At 40.9% G+C, this 8,900-nt stretch overlaps 1 long non-coding RNA gene across 1 annotated transcript in view; it reads left to right on the forward strand.

Annotated features, from left to right (window-relative positions):
• LOC103381208 (uncharacterized) overlaps positions 1-8,900 on the forward strand; it is a 46,766-nt gene that overhangs the window by 2,167 nt on the left and 35,699 nt on the right. The window contains exons 4-5 of the long non-coding RNA XR_003050132.1: positions 1,242-1,363; positions 6,405-6,581. This is a non-coding gene — a long non-coding RNA (uncharacterized LOC103381208). The remainder of the gene's footprint in view (positions 1-1,241; positions 1,364-6,404; positions 6,582-8,900) is intronic.

Here is an 8,900-nt window from a genome sequence, read left to right on the forward strand (position 1 = left end):
GAGTGGGTTTCTTCACTGAGGGTGTGTTTGCTGCGTGTGCCTGGTGATTTAAGTTATTATTTTTCTCCTTATTTTGGTGGATTCTGCCCCTGCACTAGCCCTTGCCCATCCACTTCGGCCTCAGCCCTGATTAGGTTTCTCTTTTATTTTATATCAATGACTTTTACGGAGTATACTTTTTAAAAACAAATGTTGAATAAAATTTGTATTTTCAAACTTTGAACCACGTCTCTTGCCCTCCAGTAACCACAAACCTTTGTGCCTTGTGTTTGAGCAATTCCCTGGGTGAAATTCAGTTTTCCCTCCTTAATAATAGTCACGTAACTTTTCACCCCCCTCGCCACATTAACATTATGTTGTCATATGCCGTGGTGTATAGTGAAAAAATATTTATTTATACAGATCATTCCCACTGAGGTACTGCAAAGGGGTCAAAGAATTTTTGGTTGATCTGACAATTTGGTTTCTATACAGGGTTAGAGTAAGTTTTATTTTATTTTTTGACAAATGTTTATTGCTGTATAATTGTTTTCTCCATCTTCAAGCTGCATGTGTTTATAGGAGTGCATTAATATATCACCTACCGTATGTATCACCATGTTAAACTGTGGTGTCTTTTATAAATATGTAATTTAAATTAATGTAGCAGTACGAGCGTTTTTGTAGCAACCGCTGACTGTTGCTATGGTTTCCGTTCCTCACTTCCGCCAGAAGTCTCGTCGTTTTGTTTGTTCTTATATTTAAGGTATTTGTAATTGTTGTTGAAGGACGACTGTTTGAGTGATTCGATCGGATTGTCAAAGAACGCACTTTCTCTAATTTACCTAACTACAATTAGACTTAAAGAATTACATTTTCACTACGTCCACTGCTTCAGTCGAGTGGGCTTTCTCCGCTAAAAGCCATTAAACCTTAAATACGACGGAAAAGACTTTCACCGTTAGGAGTGGAAACAGAACTTGTTAAAACTAGAACACGGACTGTCGGTTCAACGGAGTAATTTAACTCCTCGTAAGGAAAGGTTTTTCTACGACTGAATTTTTTTTGGTGAGTAAAATGTATGTTTCGTTTAAATGATATTGTAATTGTAGTATTGATTTTTTTTTTTTATGTGCATCATGTCGCAGCAGTGGCTGCATTGCGTTTGGCGTAGTTGCTTTTAGTAATGGCGTTGTGCTACTTGAGCTAGCTAGGATGTAAGATTTATCGACTTGTTATACTTATTCTATTTCTTTTTTTAGGAACAAATGCCGTCTTTAAGATATGGATTCACTCAGACAGGACGCCGCTAAAGGCCTCGGTGATACATGCGCAGTAACCACAGATTCCATGACGTCATTTTGAGGACAACACACGTATAATGGTGGGCTGAAAATTTATATTTTCAAGCGTTTGTGTGTTGTCCACGTGAGCTCTAATAAAATACTTAGTTTTACTCCAGTGGCTGCACACGTTTCATCTAATCTGATCCTTTTTTAAATTTTTTATAAAGTAGTACTGCAGTTTACCTTCAGCTCAAGCTGATATTTTCAACAAAAAGATTTCACTGCATTAAATCTGTGGTTAAACACATTTAATGTTCTCCGAGTTGACGCTGCTCTTTGAAATCATTCCTCTGTGCGTCATTAAATCACTTAATGGCCTTTGTGAGTGTTTAAACAGGGAGATGGACTGGCAGGAGAATAGACCTGTTGTGCAGCTGATGGACCTGGGAGAGAGAACAGACAAAAGTACAAGAGAATGAGGAGAAATGAGAGGGGTTAGGTGAGCTGAGAGGCTGTGTTTCTGTCAAATATGAGAATGGAGATGAGAGAGAGAGAGAACAACCATCACCTCCACCTTGACCCCCCCCAGTCATCATGGGCAGTGTAAGTGATGCCATGATTGGCCGAAAGGAAGAGGGCAGTGACAGTAATCGTTGGGAAAATATGGGCCATAATGACAAGAATTTGGTTTGAGGACTGGCTTTTCAGAGCAGAGGAGAGAAGTGAGGGGGTGCGGGTGGGGGTCATGAGGAAAACAGATTCTATTTCTCAGATTATGAAAACCTGTTACATTTGAGGTCACTGCACCAAAAATTAAAAACTGGACTAAATACTGCAGCGATATTCAAATATTGAATCATTTCATCTGTTCTTTGCCTCAGGCTGATACTGTGGTTACTAGAATTCTGACATAGGTTTTGTGATGTCACAAAAATAATACAGGAAAAAACATTCGATAAAGATTCACATTTTTCAAAGTAAATAAAATACAGTAAAAAAAGAAAATAGGTCGAGTAGAAGTATGTAACCTAAAAGTAAAAGTTAGTAAGATTAGTAAAAAGTTTCAGTCACTATGCTTGAGTTCAGTAGCAGCCCTGAATGTTTGGACAGCAGCGTGAATAACTAAGGGTGACTGTGAGTATTAGAATCTCTGTAGGAGGCAGGAAGTTATTGATTAACACACCTGCACTGATACCCAGCAGATGCAGAAAGCAGGCAGTTATGTTCATGTCTAAGAACAGATCTGTGTGTTTAGACAAAACCAAGAGGAATTTTTTGTTTTGTTTTGTTTGTGTTTTAGCCTTAAGAGTCAAATCCTTCGAATATTTCTCCTTACAAGAAGAGGACGTTGTGTTCTGTTTGAAGCCTTTTTAATAAACAGACACACTTGACTTGAAAATGGATTGTCCGTTTTGGTTAGCTACATAACCGGTGAGATATTCCATGTGGGAATGTTTCTCTGGAAGTCTGGAATCTTCGAGCATAGAGCTTGAGGTCAAAGAGAGAGCGAAAATGCGTGGTTGAAGCACTTGCCTAACGACAAGAGGCTTTGAAACCAAACAGCAACTGTGGGCGGTTGGGGTTAGGTCCAGTGTTCACTGACCGGAGGTGTGGATGGTTGTTTCTATAGGTGTGACCTCAGGATGGCGTGGGGAACTGTCCGTGGTGTAACAACTCGCAGCCACATTTATGATGACTGTTCACGGTTATTGAATTATCGTTGATTCACCACGGCCTCACAGAGCAGGATGTTGTTCTCCTGGAGAAATACCTTTGAATACAGCCCAGAAGAAAAGAACAGGAACAATAAATTACAAAAATCTGTACTCCTGGTGAACTGTTCTTCGCAGGCGTTGGAAGAGCAGCAGTGGTCGTAATCTGATTTAAATGGGGGATATTAGTAGAATCCACTTATTTCTTGTATCTCTGGAGTTTCTGTCTAGTGTCTGTCTGTCAGGTTATATTTTACAATAAATATATATATATATATGTATTATGTATTTTTACCTATATTTTGACCTTAGTTATGTAACAAAAATGTATTTTTACCTATATTTTGACCTTACTATGTGTTATGTAACAAAAATGTATTTTTACGTATATTTTGACCTTACGTCTGTCAAGTGGCAGACAGGAAACTGATGGATTTATGATCATAACTGTCATTAATGTAGTGAGATTCAACACCGTCCAGTAAGTCAGTTAACCCGTGGACAGCTAACTAATTAACTAACTAATAACTGGAGCCTCCGTAGTGACACAGACCTCAGTGTCTCAGAGTGTGGTGGAGGTGTGTGTGTGTGTGTGTTAGAATCGTTCCTGAGTCTGATCCCATTTCTGACATGCCTCAGAGACTCCAGGTGCGTCCTTACATAAGCCCAGTCTCTGACACCGTCTGTTCACCAATTCCAGTTATGTGTGGAATTGGATTTTAATTAACTCCAACAGTCGGTCTTTATCAGCGTTGTTCTCCTGCCACTGTCCCATGTGTCTTTGACGTCCAAAACAAATTTTACAGTTGACCTAAATAATCAATGAAATAAACACAACTTTTCTTCTTATTTTGTAATAATTAACTGTCTTTCATTAAATTTAGTCTTTATATTGCCTTCAAGGAACTTTTCTAAAAGTCTATAACATCAGACTGACGTGACTGAAGTGTAATGTTATACTGTGGGATGTAATAACATCAGACTGACGTTTCTGATGAAGTGTAATGTTATACTGTGGGATGTTTCTCTAAGAAAAAAGTTAATCTTTTATAGATTTAAGCTGTCAGAAGTGTCAGACACCGATGAAACCTGAGTAATTATTTACCTGTGATTAAAGAGACACTAGTTCAATTCTCCCCCTCCCCTCCAGTCCTGTCTAGGGGGTAATAAGCTGTGGGTGGCATTTTAAATATCATTAAAAAAAAACAACCTTTTTATGAGTCACTTTTGTCCTGTGGGTGTTTTCACCTCTGCTCCTGCCTCAGCAGGGTTTTTCTCCAGTGTCTCCTCGTTTTCAAGGACGTGTGTAACCTGAGATGCCGTTCACTGTGGTGGGTCTGACAGAGTAGTGAAGTGGTGGGGTTTTTTTTTTTCTTCTTCTATTTTTATCCTCAAGTTTACTGTGAATCACTGTGACCACAATATTGATTTAAATCTTTAATCTAACAGCCGTCATTAGCTCACAGGTAGATGGTTGACACAGCTTTTCACTTCTCTTTTGTTTAGTACATTAAAGACGTCTGACTATAGAAAGTTATGACCCCCTCCACCCCCCGAATAACAAGCTGGTTTACATAATATACAAACCAGCGGGGGAGATGTTTGCTGTCCTCCGAATTATGTCCATTGAAAACGCCCAGGCAATGCAAAAAAAAAAAAAAATCCTCTCCTCTTCATTCACTCTCCCAGACCGGGCTCGGCGCTGGACAAAGGTGGCGCTTGTGCAAATGTGAAAATGCTCCATAAAGGCCCATTGAGAAGCACGGGAGGGAAATAAATGTGAGCTGATTGAAGCCGGCGTGTTGTGACGGAGATGGAGGATGTGTTTGGAACAGGAGCCGGCTGTGAGGTGACCGTATGAGAGTGTGTGTGTGTGTGTTCCCAAGGCCGCAGTTATGCCAAGAATCTGTGTGGATATGTGATGGTGAGGCTGCGGGTGTCGCATGGACTCAGTGATTTCTAACCGAGTATTATGAGCTGACTGAGTCACATGGTTATCAAATATGAGATTTTAAAAGAGGTTTAAACTCAGTTGATTGAGCCTGTGGCCATGGGTCAGAAGATGAGGCTGAGGTTGGGAGGGTTGCTGGTTTGAATCCCAGTCTGAGACGATGGTGTGTTGATCAAGCACCAAAAAGCTGTTTCATTGAAGGGTTAAAAGCAGAGAACACAAATGTGTTTTGTGAATATAAAACAAATATAAAACAATATTTGTGATGACAGGGAAATGTTTAGTCTTACATGTTCATTTACAGCCTATCAGAGCATCGTTGTCATAGAGATTACAGCCCAAAACACCACCTTTCATGTGTTCAGGTTGGAGTAGGTGGCTTGTGGGCCGAATGCTGACCACGGCCGGCTGATCATGATAATCAGAGACAAAGTCGAGAGATAAAAACTACACTGATGAATGCAGGAACATTGTACTGAGAGTACGTTTCCCATCAGAAGAAGACTGAAGCACATGTGCAGCATGCATGCACACACACACACACTTATAGTGGAAAAACACACACTCTGTCTGATTGAATGATATAACTCCATGACCACACACACACGCTTATAGTGGAAAAAACACACACACTGTCTGATTGAATGATATAACTCCATGTGTCGGTGCCTGAGGCTCGGCTCAGACGATGTGATCTCTTCATTCACAAGAATCACGAGCGTGAACATCAAACACCGACTCTCTCTCTCCCTTCTTTCCTCCCTCTCTCCCTCTCTCCCTCCTGCTGCTTTATTATTAGCAGTGTAAGAGCATCCGTCCTCCTTCTCCTTCTCCTCCTCTTGCACGCTACTCCTCACTGATGAGAAATAGGAGACGTCCAGTGGAGCGTCTGTCCTCCATCATTTCTGCGGCCAAACTACACACAGGAGGAGAAACTCCGTCCAAAGCTACCAACGCTGACAGGAAATGAGATGCATTGCATGAAAAAAGTTAATGGCCACTCTGTTGACTCCAACCCTGAAGTGTTAATGTCATTTAGCATTTACTAAATAACCTAAGTGAATGTTGTATGTTTGAGGACAGCAGGAGAAGATGGAAAACCACAGCCACAGTCGAGGTCATGTAGCTGAGGCCTGTAGACACACACAGAGGTCACAACCTTCTCTCACGGAAGAGAAAACTGTGACAGGAGACAGGGCTGGGAGATGAAGATGGATGAGACCAAATGCAGCCCAGACCTTGGCCTAAAGGCTTCTATCTGTCATGGCCTGCACCAGAACAGTCAACTGTTACATTTTTTTACCGCTTTCCACCAAACCCTGTCGTTTCCACTGCCCTTTTCAACGCTGTGTTTGAATCCTTGTGTTTGTGGATTAGAGAACAGTCAAACTGTCATTGTGAACTGATTTGATGAAAATGACATTTGGAAAAAGTCATTATTTTAATGCGTCCTAATTAAACGTTGTCTTCTTTCAGTACCTGACCAAACCACCTGGGTCCAGACTGTCACGTCGATCTTTAAACCACGGGAGAAAATCCACAGCTTCTCATCAACATCTCTACTGTGAGTCGGCCTCCTGTTACGTAACCTCCTGTTCAGATGCTCTGCCGCTGATGAGACACTCCAACCCCCCACCTCAGAGTCAAGTTCATGTGAGTAATATATGAGTAACAGAAAACTCACACATTGTCTTCCAATATGTACCTATATATATATATATTTGGTGTATTTTACAGTCAAACACTATTATGGCGGCCTAGTTGGACCACGTTCTTCCAACTGTAGTAAGATCTTTACTATGATCATGACACTTTAGTAGCAGTTTAAAGGGCCATATCGTGAATTTCTGAGCTGCTGTACATGCATGTCAATGACGGAGAATAAGGAAACCAGTCGAGGGTTCGACACGTTCACTGGTGTAAAGTTGGAAAGAATTGTTATGTAATTTACCGCGGTGTAAATATTATATAAGGAGAAGAGGACGAAGTCAATGAGATGAAGCAGATACGCTCTCATTTAGATCTGACAACACACTGGCTTCATTCAGCCCAGTGTGTGTCTGTGTGTGTGTGTGTGATTTTCCATCCAAACTGTGTACGAAAGTGATTTTTCAAATCGGAGAACAGAGCCGACCTTGTCGTGCAGCTCACATATCCTTGAAATCACTCTTCTTTGATGGATGAGACGTTTTCTCTCCTGTAACTGTAATCTAAAATAAAAAAGATGAAATGATTAACGCAAAAAAAAAAAGAAAATCCAAGAATTTCTAAGGGAGCAAAAATGTTAAATTTCACAGTCATAATTCAAACCATATTTATTACCTAATGAGGTAAGTACCTGACCTTCAGTGCCATTCCAGCTCCTTAAATTAAAAAGTAACGAGCTGTAATTACAGATACAGACCAAGTAGATTCTAATACAAGTGATGGATGGGATGAAGAACCCGTCGGCATGTGCAGCTGTGTAACTGCACATGAATGATTCTGTGATTTAAGGAGATGGATTCCATGCTGGTAGTTCCTCTCTCTCTCTCTGTGTCTTTCTCTGTCTTTGCCCCCCCCATCAGCTGACATCAGAAGTCATCTGTCGGGGGGGGGGGCATACAGTGGAATATATGTAGAAAAGAAACATGCAGCAAGATAAATATTTGACCTGTTTAACAAATAAATTCCTTTGAGAATGTTTGTAAAATGTCAAACAGAAAACTAAACTACATCCAGGACCTCACTGTAATTTTTTTTTTTTAATGGCTTAATTTTAGCTTTTAAAATCATGAAGTCCTAAAAATAGCTTCTTCAGTTTGGAACTGAACTGACAAACACTTTGGGACTCACACAAAATTGTTCTGCAGAAAGTAGGAAAACTGACAAAAACAGACTTGAACTGAAGAACCTAAAATAACACATACAATGGAGGGAAAAAGTCCAGCAGTGAAGTTTTAAAGGTGGAATATTGTCATGGACTCTGCCAAAAAACTTCAATCATAAGAATCATGACAATAAAGTACAGATTTAGCAGTACGTCAGAGAGAACAGAGAGCAGAAATGGACTGGAACGTCTGCAGAGTTCCTAACTCCAGAAGAACGTCTTCCACTTTTCGTCGCTTTTAATGTTTCTCTTATGTAACAAGACAATGGAAAAACTTTTGGAGAAACGGGAAAAACAGCCTGAAATGTCCCAGATTAAAAGAGCAGCTGAGGGGAAGAGTTTCAAACAGGCGACAAGTGGCTGCAGCCGCGGGACAAATCCATTCAGCAGGTCCAGAGGAAAGGTCTGACTCTGGCCACAGACTGAGGTGTTCGTGTTGACAGCCACAGGAATGGGAGAGATGAGGCAGGGACCCCCCCCCCTACACACCCCACCCTGAAGAAAAGAATTTGACTAAAAATGTCTTTTGACACTCTTAAAACTGCATGAATTAACTTTTAGCTAACAACGCAGTGTTTAGGTGTTTGAGCTTTGTGATTGGCTGCTCACGACTCTCCCTTGGCGACCTCAACTCTGGAGGTAAAAGTTTAGTGTTTGGCCCGAAGTGAAAATCCAATTAGGACGATCATTTCTCAGTGTGAGTCCACGGACTCTCTCCAGCCCACGGAAGCCAAAACTCAATTAGGCAACTCAGCTGTTAATGTTAGGACTGATGGGTGTAGACGGGTGTTTGACAGCCCACGGCTGGCCGCTGTGTGCCAGGGTAATAAGACACGGGGATGTCCACACCCTCAGCTGTCCCCTGGTAGCTCATTAGCCGTCTTTTTTCTTGTGGATTTATTGTAAAATGTGTGAGAAACACAGGATGTTTGTGTTGAAGACATTTTTGAAGCAGGAAGATAAACACAGCTTTGCTGACTTTCCTTTTCTGGGTGGCTGTAAAGTTGGAATAAATCTGAGCTCGTCAGCTGCAGTTATTGTGAGTTGCTCTTTTCCTTTGAACCCTAACTTTTTTTTATTTCATGGGAAAAGGCCTTCTGAAT

The sequence above is a fragment of the Cynoglossus semilaevis genome, chromosome 7 (genome assembly GCF_000523025.1).
Source record: "Cynoglossus semilaevis isolate Cse_v1.0 chromosome 7, Cse_v1.0, whole genome shotgun sequence".
NCBI classification, from domain to species: Eukaryota; Metazoa; Chordata; class Actinopteri; order Pleuronectiformes; family Cynoglossidae; genus Cynoglossus; species Cynoglossus semilaevis.